Source organism: Neodiprion virginianus, chromosome 1, assembly GCF_021901495.1.
Source record: "Neodiprion virginianus isolate iyNeoVirg1 chromosome 1, iyNeoVirg1.1, whole genome shotgun sequence".
NCBI lineage: Eukaryota > Metazoa > Arthropoda > Insecta > Hymenoptera > Diprionidae > Neodiprion > Neodiprion virginianus.
Genome location: NC_060877.1, coordinates 33771503 through 33792373, shown reverse-complemented (window position 1 = coordinate 33792373; position 20871 = coordinate 33771503). Strand labels below are relative to the sequence as shown.

At 39.5% G+C, this 20871-nt stretch overlaps 1 long non-coding RNA gene across 2 annotated transcripts in view; it reads right to left on the bottom strand.

Annotated features, from left to right (window-relative positions):
• Positions 1 to 18852, bottom strand: part of LOC124308314 (uncharacterized) — a 28215-nt gene extending 9363 nt beyond the window's left edge. For both annotated transcript variants that reach the window (XR_006908964.1, XR_006908963.1), the window contains exons 1-2: positions 18385 to 18852; positions 11022 to 11085 (exon numbers count right to left, since the gene is read on the bottom strand). This is a non-coding gene — a long non-coding RNA (uncharacterized LOC124308314). The remainder of the gene's footprint in view (positions 1 to 11021; positions 11086 to 18384) is intronic.
• Positions 18853 to 20871: the final 2019 nt, after the last annotated feature.

Genomic DNA, 20871 nt, shown 5'->3' with positions numbered 1-20871 from the left:
CGACACGAAACGCGAAACATGCAGAAATGATACCGTTCACTGTACGACTCGTATAGGTTATAACATAAGGTGTGTATTATTCGGAAACGTGATCGTTATAGATTCGAACCTCTTGCAGCACAGTTTCAACGCGTTCATTGAGAGAAAAATTGTTACATGACGTATATGCGCAACTATGTGTCAAAATTATTCAGTCAAATTCACTCCTTGATTCAGTTTTTTATAGTTCTCGGAAAAGGTCGTTTATCAGGTATGACGAGCGGTCGATTAATGCGTAATCGATTCGTTGGAACGATCGGTGAGTCTGAACTGTGAAAGATAATGCTTCGAAATTTTTACCGTGTGTACGAATGTACCGTGATGGTAAAATTTTCCAATACGATATCGACCACCGCTTTGGCTGATAATGGAATCGACTCGAACCGCGGAAAGGCGATCAGGAGTCACCGTCAGCGATCGACTAACGCGTAGCACTTTTTTAATTATCTCAAAGTCAATTACCCTCAACAATTTTCTCACAATAATTGGCGAGTTTCACTTCCGTTTCCCAATTACAGCCAAACGTAAACGCGGAGTTAACTTTCGGCCTCGAGTCTATTTCATCAGCCGCGATTCTGCAGCGTTATTCGTCGTCCTCGAGGGTCCCTTGCGTAATAAGGGACGAAGAAACAACGGAGAAGCGACGTTGGAACCAGGAGAGATAAGGGAATAAAGAACGGGTCCAACGGCCCGAGGGACGGGTACCCTGTATAGCGAATGTGATGGAATGAAGTTAGCTTCTTAAGATCGAGCGATAGTCTTGATATTATGACGCTCCGCGCTATTTCTCTTTATGGCTTATGCGTATACATATATACTTATATACAAGGGTATGAATATAATGTGTGTATGTGTGTGTGTGTATATATATATATATATATATATATATACATACTTGTTCCCTATCTTATTCTCAGCGATATTTTTATAATCACACAGCGGTAGCGTTCGTCTCTTATCCCATTCGTACGAACCTCTAGCTCTTTAATATTTTCCGCATGACATACATGCAAGACCTCGATTATTATTGTCATTATTATTATGGAAAAATCCGTGACCGTAGTCGGTCGGAGTTAAGCCGCCTTTACGAAGGAGTTGACTTTGCACTTAATTAACTTTGAGTTAAAGTATGTATGCATACACATTACATACGATCATGTATATACCTACCTGCGTATTTCAAATGACGCTATAAAATTAATCAACGCTGAGTGCTTCTAGTTATAACGGAGTAGAGAGTGCGTTACATACCTACGATGTAAAGTGTACTTGTATCTATGTAGAAATTTTTTTAACTTTATTGTCAGTTTATCCGTTAAAATGTTTAGTAAATTGATATATGCCTACATGTTACATTCTGATGAAACTTCATACAAGAATTGAAGCGTATCGAAATGACGAAAAAAAAAAAAACACTTACTCATTTATCTCAAACGAGGACGAGTCATTTTTCCGGCTACGTTATATTATGCATATCCTACACGTCATAGGATGAGTATACGTTGATTGTATGAATATACGATACAATTGTATGCCTAAAGAGTAATTTGTATGTACAAATTAAACATGACGAAAGAAAAAAATTTGATACGAAATATCGAGAAGTCTCTTGCGGCAGTTGTATTTTCTCGAAAATTTATAGCCGAAAAAAAGCGATCCGTTTTCATTTCGTTCAAAGGAAAAACTAATCAGTCCTCGTACTATAAAATGAGCGAGTATTGATAAAAGTAAATACCTGTACCTGATGTGTATCTATAGACTAAGAATCAGGCTGAGAGATTTAAAGTTCCGAACATAGTATGCCACGACTGTGTTTATATAATAATATATAGGTATACGTACACGTGTATAATAAAAATAAGCTTTGGAATCAAGCCATCGAACTTTTATGTCTAACAGATCTTTCGAAACGGGATTGTGTAAAGAATTCCAGCACCTGTGGAATACTGTCCTACATATACATATACACACACGTGCTCCAGAGGCAAAAACATCTGATTTTTATTTATTATCTTTGAATTTGTTTGGAATCCTATAGCCTGATATGTGACGACGGATTTGGTAAGATCGTGAGAAACATTTATAAGCAAAAATTTGTATCCCGGTGGTAAAATCATGCATGAGTTTGCACAAAATGACAGGAGGTGATCATTGCGAAACATCATTTGGAAACGGTCTGCCGCATGTGTGTAACAAAGATCGATTTGTATAGCAAGCCTGGTTGCACAACGATTTATTCACTCCCACCCGTTGAACCTCGGTTCGTAACGTAACTAAACGAAATACAGCTAACGAGGATTTATTTCACAATCGGCGCTCTTAAGGCTTTTCGAGAAAAATTAAGATACAGGGTGCGGTAGAAATTATTCTCGTTTCAAGCTTCTCGAGTGGAACATGTATATATATATATATATGCATTAACAATGTCGAGTAGATAATGGCGCACAGATACGCGTTTTTACGGACAAAGAGACAAGGAACGTCAATTGCCACGACTGGTTGAGAAAACATTTGAAACAGCTTTTGTTGTAGATACCTAACTTATAATACTTCTGTAGCCGCATAAACAAACTGACTCACTCGATAATAAACAATCGACTAATCTGACATTCAGATAAGCTCGAGTCGATTTCATCTGCTGATTTAAATAACGACGTGAAGAAATTTTGGAAATGAAATACTATCGATGATGCGATATTTTGTAGCGATAACAGGAAAAATCATATCTATTTTTAGGAGCTTTTTTTTTAAGAAAATTAAATCACTTGGAGTAATTTTATTTCAGGGCTTTATTATTTATAGTTTCTCAAACATTTTAAAATTCTTTCATTAAAATTAAGTAGCGACTGGCTCCAAATTCGAAGGCTTTCGCGGTGGCGCATCTCTTGACATCATTGTCCGACTTACAACAAATAGAAAAAATTTTTAGAGTTAAAAACACCTTTTTGGGTTCGACCTCGTAGCCTAAATGTTAAAAAAAAATTTGTTTCGAGTAAATAAAATTATGAATATTAAAATTCATTCATCGACCAAAAAATTGTTGCATAAAATGGTTATAAAAGAATGTCGGGATTGAAATTCAAAAATCTAGCCACGAGCTTGAATTGATAAACAAGTTACACAGATTATGTACAAGTTTCAAAGTCGATCGGATAGAAATTGAATCCGCGCCACCGGATTGACAACGTGGTCGTTCGCTACTTACATGCGTCATGCCACCATTTGACTATTAATTTCGATAAAAAAAAATTCTAAAATGTTCTTGAAACTATAAAAAAAATGAATCTCTGAAACTGAAAGTGCACCACTTGTTTTCATTTTACTAAAAAAAAAAAATCTAAAAATAGGTCCAATTTTAGACCGCCCAAGCTGTACCCCCCCCCCCCCCCCCCCCTCCCCTCTAGCTCCATAAAGAGGGGGAAATCACGTGATCGGAGAAAAGTAAATGTAAGTAAAAAAGCCCCTGACATAGAATGTGAAATCGTGACGTTTGGTTTTGTTCAATAAAGATTATGACCAGCGAATTACCGATGCCTGTAACGAGAGACGTTCACTTTTCACAGCTTAACATTTTTCTCTCCTCTTTCTTCACGCATAGCGTTATTCATGACGATACGAGAACGTACGGTGGAATATGTAGCCAGTAGCTCCATACGGTCGTTAATTCACGGTAACAAGGTCGAAGCTGTGATTCCAACATCGTTATGAAAAATTCGATCAATCACGCGCGTTATGGAAACGTGATGGTTACACCATGCACGTGGCGCATTGGAAGACAATGCGCCCCGCATTTCGTACAGCAAACAATTCGTGTACGCCTGATTGAACCGGGAACGTCGTTTCGATTCTCACAACGCCGCAGCAGCACCAGAAAGCGAGACTTCTACAACAGTGGACATACTTTAATATCTATTTTCGAAACAAAGAGCGAGATTAAACGTAGGAGTGGAATATTATACTCCGTCCTGTAAAGCCGATACTCGGAGTCTCGTAAATCCACGTATTTAATCCTAATTATTGACGCGTTTCAGGCGTCATCATCAGAACAATTAGTACCGATATCAACGTACATCAGCATAAATTATCGTAACACCGGACAACATTTCGTAACGGCCGAGAAGGCGACAAAGAACCAAGGCGCATCTGCGGAATGTGAACTCATGCTGTAAATCAATGGTGTTCCGACATGCAGAAAAGCGTCGGTCGGTCGGATATTGTGCACACCTGTACAGAAATTCTCAACAGCTTTCCACATATCGTGCAATTTTCCTTAACGTTGTACGACCGGGAATTGGGAAAAAGGTTTTTGACGAATAAGACGAACAACCCAGGCAATAAAACTCTCTCTACCACCACTTTTCCCCCACTTTTTCGGCATCTTCGTTTCACGTTTGGCGCCAGCATCGTCGTCGTCGACGCGGGAAAAGATCCATATCCATACGAGCTACGCGGCTGTATGTGTTGTACGTGTGTACAGGGCTCCAGGCGCCAAAACCCTCAGACAAAACGTCGCGACGGTAAAGTACCGTGTCACAGTATACACGTATGTATGTATACGGGGGCGTAAGACGTCCGCCAACGTACCGTACACCGGGAGGCTAAGGGAGACCTAGTTTTAAACCTGACACAATTTTCCTCAAACCCCTACCACCGACGCTTAAGGGGGTTGAACACGAGGAGGAGGAGGAGAAGAAGAAGAAGAAGAAAAAGAAGAAGAAGGGTAGGTGACTCTGTACATCCGCGAAGTGTTCGAGTCCTTTTCCCTCCTCAGCGCCCTCTTCATGTTTTCTATCTGGGTTTGTCTGTCTTTCCTTCTTTTTTTTTACCCTAGTTTTCCTCGTCTCATCTCTGTTTCTCCCGTTCGGCTTGATCTGCGCCCCCTTTTCGTCTTACCTTCTGCGACAAGGAGGAGGAGGTGGAGAGTATTAGCGACAGTGGGTGGCGCGGTACCTGCAAAGCACTTTGAGCTGGTAATGTACTTGTGTTTCTTTAGTTGGCGACTGCCGCCTGTGTCCGCGTTTTATAGGCTCCTTTCCCCCCTCGTCGGAAGAGTCAACCTACTTTACGGCGTATATAAACGCGGAAGCGTATCACACACACCGGGAATGATATTCCCTATACTTCATCCCCTGAATTTTCTTGGGTAAACGAAAAATTATGCCAAAACCGCCGGTGCCGGGATAGCCTTCGTCGTGCGTCAAAAGGGCGATGAGAAAAAATATTCGGTTCACGTCACCCGGGGAATTGGCATGCCGATCATGAGGTGCGAAGGTAACAGACGTGGAACTTTCTTATTCTTGTATTATACACAGCTATAACACCCACGCTGCTTTCTTCGATCGAGGTCGAAGGAAGAAAGAATCAAAAAATTTTCCGTCTTTACGGACGCGGTACAACAATGTGACATACTATTCGAAATTAAATGTCAAAACATATCTACGTTCGTAACTACAAGACATCATTTTTTCCCGTGAGTAACAATTTGCTAACTTACTGCTATTATATTGCCGTGCATTTTACAAATAGATAATTCTACAAGTAGACTGTAGAATCTTGTCTATGTATATAATGGAGTTGACGTTCGGTAATTTCTGCAAGTATAGATCCCCGGGAACGTCATACAGGTGGGACTAACTTCTCTGTGACAAAGTTGACAAGTTTTCGTATACGGTAGTCAACAAGCGGAGACAGGATGCCGACAACGTGCTCCAACTAATGATATCACGGGAACAATACCCGCGCCTTAAGACAGCTCGATTAGGTTGGATAATACAACCCGCCAACGACATAACGAAATCGAAAATATGACCAACAGAAATTTCACGGGTACCTACAGTTTCGAGCCATTTCGTGTTACTTCGGATAAAAAGTTTTGCAACGCGTGAATAGTCAGCGGAAAAAGATTTCCGAACTTTGAGTCGAACGACGAATCTTTTTCGCATGCAGAAACCGAACTTTTCAACAGGCATTGAATTCTATTCGTTAGTTTGAATACGTATATAAGTTGACGCAAACGAGTATTTTTACAGCTCAATAACGTGCCGCGAATGTCTGACAGACGGTGTAACAACAAGACATGACGTGACGACACTTGTTCCCTAAACGCGTGTTGCTAGAACCAGAACAATGTGACACGAAATAACAGCTGTACGGGAATATATCTTTGTCCGTACGATAAGTCGAAGATTCGAGGCACGTATATAGCGCCAAAGTAGTTTGCTCCATACCGCGGCGTGAAACGATGTCAATGAAATTTACTTTCAAGTACACGAGCGAATATATGCCAAAAGTACAAAAACGTGAACGACGTTTGCACAACGCTTCTCTGACCAAACGTTTTTACCCACAACTATCCGCATAACCGTATTTCACACGTTTCCCAATAACTTTGTACTTCTACTCACGAGGCTGAAGCCAGCAGCCAGAACTAGCAGCTGAACGTTCTAACGTTTATTCGAACAAGGTAGTGAAGAAGTTTGACCGCTGCTTCGGCTTCAGCTTCTACTTCTCATCGAGTAGGTGTAGACGTTTTTTTAACTTACCACGACCATTAGACGAATGTTTTACTCATAATTTAAACGGCAGCTGCTTCAGCCGCAGCTGCAATTTTCAGTTGTTGCGCTAGATTCCAAACTACCCGATGGCACGGTTTTGCTCAATTCGTTAAAGTTCACGAAGGAAGGACAAATTACTGACTGTGAGTAGAAGAGTAGCTGTTACACAGGCGGTTTCGCGCATTATCTACAAATTGCTTTATTGTGTGTAAAAAAGAAAAAATAAATGTCCGAAGCCAAGTGCAATACAAATTTGATAAGCATTGTCTACAAATTTCCGGAATATCCGTTCGGTAGGACGATTGCAAGTCGACTAAAGCATAGAGTATAAGTAGGAGGTCAATACACGCAATTTGTCACCAAGACCACTGACAAAATATACGACAGTCTGTAACCTCTGTCCACCGCATATTAAACAACGCTTCCGTTGAATAAGGCCGACCTTAGTCGAATCATAGTTGATAATACGATTTTAACGACCCAACGACTCTCCGCGACGGCACAGACGGACACAGAGTAACGTTGCGAAAGAGTGACGATGGCCGTTTGATATAGAACGCATGTAAAGCATGACGATTGTTTGTACATATTTAATTATATGGGTCAAAGAGCGAAACTAGAACAAGTGCAGCGCATTAAATTGTGCCAGTATGTTATATATATATAAGAAGCGTTGGACCGAGGAGGCAAAGTCGTTGGGAATGACAGTGTGTCAAAAGAGAAGAAGCGGTGTGGTTGTTAAGAGCGTTTGGTATTCCCGGCAAGCAACGGCACAGCGTGCGACGTAAGCAATACCTCAATGTATATCCTTCGACAGCAATGATCCCCCCTCACTCTGAAGTTCCCATCTTGCAATTGTGTTGGCCTGCAGCATATCGCGACATTGCGCAATTATGAAAGCAAGGCCTCCTCGTTGAGTGACTCAATGAAACTCCCTGCAATACCACCGGCGGCTCTCCTCGTCGTCAATGGCTTTTATGCGCCACCAGGTATTCCGAAGTCCGAGCTCTCTTTTGAAACACGGGTTGCATTCGCGGAGAATATATATATATATATATGATACACCGTGTAAACGTATACGTATAAACATACAGCACCATAAGCTAGACTAGTCAATACCTGCAGAAAAGTCTTGTTCGTATGTTTGCCTCCGGAGGTGTAATTACACCGGAGGCATCTATTCAGCTGTACACGATGCACGTGTGGTGAAGGTACAGAGTCTCCACGAACATACCCGTGCGAAGCTATTTAACCGGCAGAATCCCCTGCAGGATCATGAATGCACCACCCAGTGGCGGAGGAAATTCGGATGAAACGAGCTACTGAGCTGCACGAGAATCAGAGGATCGGCTTATAAGCATTTCGGCGTATGCTGCTGCCGCTTCGGCGCAACCTTTTCTTCTTCTCTTTCCGCGTAATGTCGGTAGTCCCAAAGTAGGGTGGCTTTAATTCGACTGAATCGCGAAAGAAAGGAAATAAGAAAAAATAATTCATCAGTGATCTTTGAGTGAAACTTCCGAGTTCGAGAAATGGCGTTTCGAAATCACCCGCACTTCAAAGGACCGTGGATACATCTGAAAACCTGTGAAATTGACAAATCGGGCTCGATTCGTTCAGCGCCTTGTGGACCAATCAAATTTTAATGTATACATGTGGAAAGCGAAAGAGTTTGACGATAACCCAACAATAAAACTCGAAATTTTTTTTACGAAATCAGGGCGGTTTCGGTTTTCTGCGACCTTGAAGAAACAAGCAATTGTTCCTCTTCGAGGGAATGGCTTACTGACCGTTATCGAGCATATTTTTCGTTAGATTTTGCATAATGTATCGCAGGTTATAACGCGTTTACGTAGTTTTGCAAACCGGCACTGATCAGAGCGACGACAGGTGAGAAATACATGTGAATAAAATAAACGACTAAGTACAAGAGACAGGATAACCCGCGATTACAATTCTGCAATCACATATTACGGGTGATGTATGAACGGAAGAATTTCAGTGGCAAAACCTGTTATTTGACATTAGCAAAACCCGCGGATCAGCCAACAAAGAAGAGTGGAACAGTATGGTATACATACATACATACATATATATATATATATATATATATATATATATATATATATATATATATATATATATATATATATATATGTATATGCTATTTCCGAAGACGTGGATCAGCGATGTAACTTTTCGCGATTTGGCGACTCGCATGCAATTATATCGCGTACGTGATTATTGCCGTTGCTGCTGCTGGATGTGTACGGAGCTCACTCACGGCCAGAAAGAGCAATTGGAACACCTTTCGCCAGCCGGTTAGTTTCGAAATGGATTTCGTGATTACAGTTTACGCAACGACGGTGCGTTTCGCGTCACGTTAGATTCGTTCGAACATTTGATCTCACAAGATTTAAAAGACATACTATTTTACTCGTCCCGTTACGTTTATTCCGGAGGAATTTGATATCCAGTCCGAGAATTCTATCCGGCCGAAATGAAAAATGTACATACATTGCACGCAAAAACGTTGACGAACCGAATTCGTAAACGTAATCATAACTACCGCTCTTTTCCTGCAGCAGGGGTAGTTCGACGTGCACTTTGACAAACAATGGGGGCAGTTACAAGCATGGGGGCGAGCAACTGGAACTAAGCGAAACTGCGGATCGTACAGTGAGGGTCGATGGAGAAACGTTGGATCGTGAGGAATTTCATTTCAGAGCGGAACGTGCATTTGGCTGCTGCAGTAATGATGGCGAGTGCAGAAACGGAGTGCCGCATCATCATCGGTCGAATCGTTTAGAATTGCGAATCAGCTACGCAGCACCCTTGAAAGCATCGTATCTCCCATTCGACGATAGGCATTCCTTCCTTTTTCATGCTTTATTTCTTACACTTCCAGGTTCCTAATTTTCAAAAAATTACATCATTTCTGAGACGAAACGATGCGTGTCGTGTGCAGATACTCAATATCGTGCGATCGTTAGAGATGCGGATTACCCGCGCCGGTAAGCGAAGATTCGATAACGACGGCGTTGGAAAAAAGCTTCGAGTTCAGCCCCCTTGACATACTTTTCCTATCGCTCAACGCTATCGGCTTTTGACCTACGGGATTTTTAATTCGTCGTTACATCTCGACTTCTGAACAAGTCCGTAGTGATTTTCTATTTTTCTCGTACCCCCTACTGACAATGACTAGTAACCATTTACCGTAATACGTACCGTAAACGCGCACCAATAGAGTCGATTTATCTGACAAATAACAATTCTTTTCCCGTGAATTTGTCAAATATTATGTGCGGCACCCGAGTGCCGATAAACCAATAAATCACACTCACATTTATGAAGTCATTCACATAAGTTTGACGGTATTTTAATTCCTTCATTTATATTATACTACCATTTTTCTCTCGGAATCCGGAATTTGAAAATGTCTTTTAGCACCCATCAGGAGTTTCCGATTCGAAGGAAAGGAAGAGGGGGGAGGGGGAAGCTTCCTGGTGCCCTCCTCGATACGAGTTTGTACAATAACATCGATTGTCGGCTGGTTGACACAATTTCTGGGTCGTTAGAGTCCTGCTCTATTACGTCAAAGTGAAACCGACAATATTGTATAATATCAGCAAGGCCGCGTCACCCTATCTCTTCGCTATTCAGCGAGCTTTCACCGTCCTCGGCTCGAAGCGGCGATCCGTCGGCATGCACTGGTGTCGTAGTCTAGCCTTGATCGTACGGACCTTGAACGCAGATTGTTGGCTATTTATTTTATGACGTTTTTTTCTCGTTTCTTTTCTTTTCTTTTCGTTATTTATTTATTTATTTTTTTTTTTTTTTCATTTTCGCAACAACTGCTGTTCTTGTAAATTTTCGCAATTCTGTGATTGTACACAACCCCTTGCCAAATGAGTGTAGTATTTTTCGTTTATTTATTTATTTGTTTTGTTTTTTCGTCTTCTCTTTTTCTTCCTTTCCACGCGACGTACATAATCAAGAGATACGAGTTCGGGTCACGGACACCGCTGTATGAAACTGACGGTGATGGTAAGTCGTGTCAATCTGACGAATCTCATTACACGCGTCCCAGCTGATATACAGTACGCAATAGCATAATAACAGAAAGAATTTAATAACGTGCGTGAAATGAGTGACGTTCGTTTCAACGAACGATTGAAAATATCGGTTACGTTTGTTTCTCGGACAACGCAAGAAACTATATTTTTTACACGTTTGAAGGAGAATTGTAAATTGCGGTATTTTACACAGATACACCTGTGCGGGTATATTTTAAAAAGGCAAAAAAATAATGGGCAAAATTATGCGGAATAAGAAACGCGTAATATACAGGCTGCAGGTGTACGTGATAAATTGAACGGGTCGTGAATTAAGTGACGCTTCGACAATTGAACGTATGTAAATCTTTATTACTTGATCTTGTTTTCAGTAAAAGTCAAAGTTCGTCCGTCTCGCCGTTCCACGTTTCATTGCACAACTGTAACATAAAATGTTAAAATCGATGTATAAAAATTGCAATCAGACATTTTATAGATCATGATTTTTTTTCAACTTTAATCACTCACGTTAAAGTGCAGAAACAGTATTTCCGCTTTATTTACATTTCCTCCTTATACGTCACCTTATTTATATATCTCAATACGGGCAAAATTATTGCTCGCCTTGAGACTGAGGTGACTAGACTTTATATCAACGAATGTATTTACGTTATAGTCGAATCAAGGCTTCTCTCGGTCAAGCGGAAGTGACTTTTTTTTTTTTACTTACACTGCCGCGACTTTAATAGCTCTGGGGATTAATGCGAGACTCAAATTCAATGCTATTGGTTTTGCTATGCTCAAGTATCGGTTAGAGGGACTTGACCTATCCATACAGCCTTAAACTATTGCTCTGTATGAGCTATTCGGCGCCTGAACAATAGAACCAATTCCGTTCAGTCTGGCGTGTGAGGCGCTCTGTTCGATTATTAACAGTTTGTTGGAACAGTTTTTTTAAAAATTTATTTCTCACATTATTTCCAATGCTTCTTTATCGATGCTTCTGAAATACGCAAACGTCTAATTAAGATATTGAACGATTAGAGTGAGCTTTTTTTCAACAACGAACTAAAAATTTTGTTTCTTTCTAAAAAAATTAGAAAAAACGTATATAAATAACTCGAGAAACTCGATCGAGTCCACCGAGCCACAGTTTGAAAAATATCAATTCATTCCCTAACGCCGTTCATTATTGGGTCTAATGAAAGATAATTGCAAGTCTGTCGCCACTGAATAAGGAGCTGCCCTATAATACGATATACGTATTCATTACCTAGTCACGCCGTAAAGTAACAAAACTTTTTTCTCCATCCTGCGATCAGCAGGTTTTCACCGTTACGAATTTCAATTAGCGGCGAAAGAACACGAAGCCCACCTTTCTCTCGAATGAAAAAAAATATGGAAATTGGTAGACACTTCCATTTGTTTTACACGTATACATAAATTGTAACGTAGGCTGTTCGGTTTATGGGAAGAAATATTCGGCGCTCCAGAAACGCACGTTTCGAGGGGAATCGTGTAAGATCGATCGAAGCACAGGGTTGACAGGTTCGACAGAGTGGGTGAAGTATCGTCCCGTGTTAAGAAATTGTCCGCCATCAGACAGCCCTTGTGATAAATTAATAAATAACCGTCAGAAGCTGTAAGGGTGCAGTCAACGGGTGAAATACATTTTCGGTCTCGATGAGACCTCCAAAATGATAGTAAACGGCTATGCTGTTCTTCGATTGTACGACATTAAACGTATTACAGAATCGCGCGTCGTTATAAACCTGGTTACGTAGCTTAAGGGTAACAAATCTCTAAAGACGGTTGTACGTAAATTGTATAAAAAATGAGGTGAGGTGACTCTTGAAAACTGTGTGAAATAAACTGAATTGAACGTAGAGTCTTATTGTTAGCTACTTCGTATAGCTGTCTGGAAGAGCGATTAGAAAAAAAAAAAAAAAAAATTCCGCAGCCATGAGTAAAATGGTAGGTAATAATTAAATACCGTCAGCCCTTGAAGAAGGAGGTTTTTCGATGTTATTGGCTCGAGAAAAAGTTACAGAGATCACTCGAAATGTGGGGCAAGAGAAAAAAAAACGGAGGAAAATACTGTAGAGAAAAAAGATGAATAACATTCATGCCACGTAACTATATATAATACATATATTCATCAGGATGGTCCTTAACAGGATTGTTTTTGAATTTTTATGCTCCCAGGGGCTTAAACGGTTTGAAATAATTTTTTTTTTAATTCCCTGAAAATTTGAGCTCTCTACGTCAACTCTAACATGTCCGTTTTGCGATCAAAGTATTTTATGGAAATAACATGTGAAAAACTTTTTCTGCAGTTTGATATTTTATAAGTCGATGAAGAATATACCGAAAATAATAGTAATTATGTATTTTTTTAGAAAATTTAACGTTCTACAAAAAAGCTCTGATACATAAAATTCGCAAATGAAAGTGTTCATTTGTTAATTAAATTTGATTAAACTTTGAACGATAATTAACATATGAACGATTTCATTTACGAATTTTATGCAGCCAAGTTTAATTGCGGAGCGTTCAATTCTCTACAAAAATATATATTTTCAATTATTTTCGATATATTCATTAACGACTTATTAAATTTCCAAAAGCAAAAAAAGTCTTTTTCATGTTATTTTTTACATTACATACATTATATTTATTAGGGGTGCGCGGGTATCCGAAATCTCGGGTTCAGGTCGGATTTGCATCGGGTTGGGTTTTTGGCAATCCCGAAATCCGGGTAGTCCGAAATCTACGAGTACCCCGACCCGAAATTAATCCATTTGACCGAACCCATCCCGGAGAATTTCACACTCCTACTGTTCTATAATGAAATTATTTTGCGATGACGTACCAGGATTTCGGAAATGATAAAAGTCCGAAATTTTCGAAAATCTGTGTACCCTTTGGAGATCCCGGTATTTTTGAAAAGGCGAAAATAGCCGCGACTAAAACTTTCAAAAACCGAGATTTTCGAAGAACTCGGGATTTTTTGGTACCCGACCCGAAAGCAATCCACTTTACCGGACTTGACCCGAAAAAATTCAGTACCCGCACACCCCTAATATATGTAAGAAAAAAAAAATTCGGGAGGTGTGACGACGACTCGATCTGCAAAGAGAGCCGCTAAACCCACGCTTTTACATATTTACCATTGAGAATGACGACGGTGCTTTACCGTTTCTTCAATCGAGGCAGAGTGACGTTTAGTCCGCCTGAAGGTAACGCCTCGTTATGTCACTTACGATTGTGACATCTATCGGCTATATTAAATTATAATAATTGAATAAGAACGACTGTCAAACTCCCCGCCAATGAAAAGAAACGAAAAAACCTAGAATATAATTGTGGAGTAATTAGCTAAACACAACTACACGAGTAAACATTTACCACTGATTCTTTTCTCTAGTCCAACATTACGAAAGCACAAAATTTTCGAGTGTACGGCGAAAGAATCTGATTTAAAAAACAAGACTGAAAATGAAAAGATGTCGACACGGACATTTCGTAAGTGAAAAGTCGCGGGGTTAAATATGCGCTGATACGTGCATATTCAGGACTTTGGAGCGGCGAGGGTAACGAGTGTCGAATAACGGCTCAGAAATTAAGCCGAGGCTGTTAAATTGGCGGAGGGAGGAAGGTATTGCCGGTGCGGGGGCGGAATGGTCAATCCACCTAGGCTTGAAAACACAGACGGCGAGTATGTAGGCACTTCTGAAAATCGATCGCAGGTTCAACACTCTCGACATTAGCGTGCTGGGTGTTCTCTGCAGTTATAATAATACGCTCCTGCGATTGAATAAACGCGGCAGCGATATGTTTTTGAAAAAAATCACAATTTTTTTTATTTTTACAATGATTTTTGAGAAACTAAGACTGCGAAATATGAGTGTTTTGTTTCACCCACGGTTTAAGCATTGAATTTCAAACAATTACAAAAACGCGAATTGGCGGTTTTTTTCCTCAGCATGAATCATTGCTACGACTTTACTAACTACAACATTATTTTTCCTTCAAGTATTGCACCAATTATAATTATTGTACAAGTGTGTGTACACGGTATTCCCACACACCCGCAGCGATGATTTTCGAAGCACCGATTACGTATATCGACGTGTGTGTCACAGCTATAATGCGTCTATCCATGTTCGTCCGTACGCCAGCTTTCGGTTCATTTTCACACATGTATCGGCCTTCCATTTCGCACGGATATTGTGCATACGCATATAATTCCGTCGCACAAACAGTCGTCGTCGAGCCAACTGAAGTCAGTGACGTTAACGCAATGAAACATTCGGAGTAAAGTTCACTACTCAGAAATTATAATAAGTGACTTTGCAGTAAACAAGTTTCTCGAAATATGAATATGTTTTACCTTGATTATTATAGTTTGCTGCATTTCAAACATCTCTAAAATTGCGGAATAACGATTTTAACGAAGCGGGAACCATCGCAATAACGTTACCGACTTCAGCCTCATTACTGAACGAGGCTGAAATTAGTACCGTTACTGTAACGCTACATATTAAGGAAAAATCGTTAATCAGTTCCTGTAAGAATGTCTAAAATTTGGTAAAGCATGATAAATAAAATGTACTCATATTTTGCAAAGGAAACTCGTTGAAAGTCATTCTCTAAAATTGTACAATAATGATATTTTCACTGACGTTAATGTTTACGAACTTGAGCCTCGTACAATACCTACTAATTTTCGGAGTCTATGCAGCTGCAGATTGAACGCAGTTACGTGCCTCGGACCAGTTTCAACGGTTCAAGATTTACGCCCATTTATATGCAGGCTCCATTGAAGCTACTTCTGGCGAGTAAGAAAAAAAAAGCAAAGAAGAGATTAAAGAAGCAAGAAAAATCTCTCGAGGCGGGTGTGAAAAAGCCACCGTCGTACACATCGACACGCCCAATTGCAACAAGTCTTAGGAGGTGAAGTCGAACCCCTTTCTTCCCCAATCACGTTAATGGAGAAATCGGTAGGTAATTGAACGCGTTGAGAGCTTCGTTCTTCATTCTCACCAACCCCGTATTTTCGAAGTTGCTCCATTTTATACGATGGGCACGACGTGGACTTTTCAAGTATTTGGCGGAAAATTCAGCTCAAACATTACTCGCTGAGTGAAGAGAGAAGGGGTGCAAAACCGATCGAAGCGAAGTTGATGAGTCCGAATTCGATACCACTACGTGAAATTGATCGCAAAATGGTTGAACGTTGGAAATTACGCAAATTCGAAATCATTTTAATAAATAAATCGAATACAAGTAAGTACTAAAATTGCTACCAAAAGCTTGGATATCAATTTTTCATTTAAAATCAGTTTAAAGAAAGTTAAAAAAAAATCTTATTGATAGGAAATTTAATATTGCTGTTTTTTTAATCAAAATCAATATCACTGTAGTTCTGAAAAATTAAATGACTACCGACGCCACGTTCGTAAGAAACAAAAAAATTGACTTGGTTGTACGGCAGAGAATACAGTTTTCTCAATAAAATTAATCATCCTCGAATGAAATTTGATCAAATTTTCAACAATTTTTAAGTGATATGATGCGAAAAGTCGATACCTAGGCTCAACTGGTTTATAATTACGACCGTACTTTTGTATCTGTATTTTCAGGAAAATCTTCGTAGCAAATTCTGCAAATACGTGAATTCGACGAATCCTGAATATCCTGAATATCCTGTACACATCTCGTAATAAAATAAGAAAAAAGTATTGATTCCTGACTCACGAACCTCTTCAAAACTGCGTCCACTAATGGCTCATGTGCAGATTTATAACCTACTTTTTTTACTCACAGCGCTGATCGTGCTTCGCAGCAAATTCTGGACACGATTCAGGAAAGTTGCAAAGAAGAGTAAGTGCTATTATTATCCGCAAGAACCGCATCCGTGACTTGAGTCATGGTCACTCAAATGAAAGAATCTTACCGTTACGACTTGCAGAATTTTTCCCCGACTGAAAGCTGAGTTGAGCAAGATTTGAAAATTTTTTTCTTGTTCGTCAAACGTTCAAGACAGCTTTTTGACAACCACGACTAGCTTATGAATTCGAGCCTGATCAGCTCAACATTCCAAAACTACATATATTTATATACATACATACATATATATATATATATATATATATATATATATATATATATATATATATATATATATATATATATCAATCTCGTGACGCACGGAGGACGCAATTCTTAGCCAATTTAAAATTGTCTATTTTCAAGATATAGGCCAAGTTTCCTGCGACGCTGAACGAAAGTCAACGTCTTCTCGCTCTTACAGAACTGAACAAACAAGAAATTTTCTCTCACTGCAGGGCGAGCTTCCACAATTCAATTTGGGTAATGCGAGTTCCTTGATTACACCCATGAAGCTTGACAGGCAAGGGAAGAATATGTCTGAGTAAAAAAGTCGAGACTTATGGAGTACTGGGTGAATGTGAGAAGTTACGCAGGAGATGCGATAGTGTCGATGGATGTTGCAAGACCGAGGCATCAGGGCATGAGTCGAATCGACAAAAATAGGAGCACAAAGTGCTTCCATTTACTCGACAATAGCTCTCGCCGTTTGCGATCTACGACCTCCTCCTCCTCGCCCGACGTGTATCAGATTTCATCGCCTCTACGAGTGCGCGAAATATATCGGCTGTCAGCCTCTCTTCCTCATTCTTATTCTTATTCGATACAACCGTGAAATCCGACGACGACGAAGCGTTACAGGAAATCGTTTTCACGGATATTTACTAAATTACAGCCGCGTATGCACAACGCGTCGACCTTCACCTGCAATCAATGGCGACTGTAAATTGCCTCACAATCAGATGGGTTTTTATAAGGCCGTCGGGCAGGATATGTCCACGATTTCCGCTAGCCGCAGACTAATTACCATATCGTTCAAATGACACAGGTCAACACAAATTTTTTGTTTAATTGTTTTACTTATTTTTTTTTTTTTTGCCGAGCTTATATTTAAATGAATAAATTTTGATTCTATACGTCGAATAATAAGCAAAATCTTAATTTAAGAAATCTTATAAAGTCTTGAAGTTTTTGGTCGATGGTATAAAACAGCAGGTAGCAGCACGTTGAAATAAAAAGCAAACTTTATCCGATAAAACTATTTTTTCTTTTATATTTACGTGAAAGAAATGAAAATTTGACACGTAGGACCCAGGTTCAAAATTCGTGTAGAACCCGTGTAATCGATTCGTGCAGATACAACACACAATACTGCACAGATTGTGTATCCCGTATACATGTAGATACTTTCTTTTATCGCAGGAGATATTTAATTAGACGGATGAAAAATGATTAAAATTAACGGATAATCATCGGCCAACGACAACCAGCTGATACGGTAATGTTCTGACAAGGGTGAGAGACAAACGCGCCTTGTCAGATTGAAAATCGCGTATCATTATAACATATGCCAAATACCTCGCGAGCTAACCGCTTTAATTATTTATTGCGAGACGACATGTAAGATTTGTGATTGCGACGCAGTTATTACACGCAAACAGCTGACCGGGTTTATTCCATCAGCTGTAAACAGACTGTTTGTAAAACAGCGCGGGTAGAGATATTCTTTGTAGTTTCGATATTCGAAATTCGCACGTAATTGACAGGCTCAACGGATTTTCCAATGTTGTAAAATTGAATTTGAATGATACCGCATCAACTTTTTACGACGTCTATATATGACTTACTTTTTATGAGTGCTGTCCACAGCTCCCCAGAGGCGTTTTATAGTCTGCAGCGTTGAAAGCTCGGCGACATTTTCAATTCAAGTCACTTTCCACGGTAATTATATCTAAAGAAAATTTCGCGCACCACTTTGAGACAAGAGGTAATGATATTATATTATATACCCTTTTATCCGAAGGAATTCTCGCCGCGGTTTAGTCGATATTTTAACGCGATGATTACAGATATGTATACATACATATATATAATAAATATATATACATGTATGTATGTATTTATATATACACGTCACTTGAAATTGTAGGGAGTAGAAAAGTTCAACAAGGTTTAAAAGAAACGAAGCAGCTTGTTCGATATTCACAATGTTTAATTGCAACGACGTGTTCAGAAAGTGTAATGTCAAGTTAATTTCACCAGCGACACAGTTTCGATCACCATCGCACAACCGCCAGCGTTATACTGTCACCAGCCTAAACTTGAAACTCAGTTTCAAACAAGGCAGCAAGGACGATAGGATTGAATATGGGATAAAAAAAAAACCACGATATAAAAAAAGAAAGAAAAAAACAAACCACTAATGGCAATCGATAAGAAGTCGGTTTTACAGTAGAAGAGGAAATACGAGATTGCAAATGACTGGTCCTCGTGATTTCAATCTTCCTCATCAGTTTTGCCGTGTTTTCGTTTCCAAATCACAAGGATCGACGAACCGCGATGCGACATATACGAGCCTAATTTCAATTCGTTGAAATAAAATTGCAAAGCTTTCGGGATTTTGCTGTATTCGCGACGTTCGGCAATTGATCAAGGCAAACACGTGGAGCTCGCGCATCCGTCACTCTCACGCTCTCTCCTCTCCGTCACGGAAAAGAAACGACCGTCTCGGTGTCCAAGACAAGACTGTCAGGTTTGCCGCGTGCCAAGAGGTTCGAACTTCTGACGCCTACGCCACACGTCACACGCCACCCGCCACAATGTCGTCTGCTCCTAACCACCGACATGCATGCTTCCCGGTCAGAGAGCTTCCGCTCGACGATTCGCAGAGCTTACGGTTGTAATCGAACCATAGACATTCCGATTACGTTTCCCGTAGACGTAAGTATAATGATTCGCGGAAAAGGTATCCGTAATAATACGAAAATCCAGAGCAAAGATCACCGGTGATTAAACAACAAATTTCTGACATTGAAAAAATATTCCATACTAATCAGGTCTTTCACCTCGAGATATTCAAATTAATTGACGAACCTCGAAGTATAACATTATAATATGTTGGAGATTTACACACATCGCTAATGTATACGCGTTTCAGATTCACGTTGCTTCTATTTTTATTTGTTTTTTATTTATTTATTTATTTTTTGTTTCAACGCGTGACTTGTTTGCAGCCGTGTGGACGTCAAGGATTTTGAGACACGTTAATGTAGTTTTCCGTAGTAAAATTGCCGATTTTTACAGAACGGAAGGAGAATACGGAACACTTCGAATTCTAGGTTGTAACGTTGAAAAATAGGCAAAAAAAAATTTTTTCTTTATAGAGCGTTGAGTACAATCTGGCTTGTATTATTTCTTTATAAGGTAAGTGACCCAATTCCAGAGATCCTTGGAAGCTCGTGTCGGAAGATTATAAAATAATTCTAATCTTATCAATCAAAGAGAATCCAACTGGAAATATTATACACTTATACGTAGAGCAAAAGTCGTTACAGCGGTGTATAAGATTATACTACGCGTATAATAACGTGATTGCAGTAAATCTTCTAATCATAAAAACGAACGATACGGCATGAATTCATTATTAGATTATACGCGCGGTATGAATACATATAGATCGCGTATATAATCTCCAGCTCAGGTATGCGAAATGCTGTGCCTTCTACGCGCCTGAGACAAAACCGGATAAAAATTCGAGAGAAATATGAAACCTTGAAATTTTCAATTGCCAACTTATCGGAATAATTAAGTTTTTACGAAACACATATCCATTAAATTTTCAACATATTCACCGACACTGCAATTACGCGGTGTCCCCGATTTGTCATATCTGCAAACACCCGCGCGTCCCCGAATCCTTTATACTTACATGAATTATACATATACCTTTTTATGTACATCCGTAAAGCAAGAATTGTGGGAAAAAAAGGAAATCCAATTTTTTGCAATTTTTATACTCTTCTTTCTTATTTTTCTTTTACGTTTTATCGTTTAATTGATACGTCGAGCCGCGGCAAAATATGTATATACATATTCTTCAGGTATACATCTATTCCCGTCGTCTGCTATCTCGCAGGATTTTTATTATCAGCTGTTAAAATTCGTATACGTGTTATTATTATACACCTGTCTACATACTAAAATATTGTAATTAAGCTTACGACGAAAGGTTAATGCTCGTATATGTAAGTAAATCGATTATACGCGGATAAAATGTCCCATTTTCAGAAATTTAACAGCGCGTCGATTGATGGGCAATAGCTGTTACCAAATTC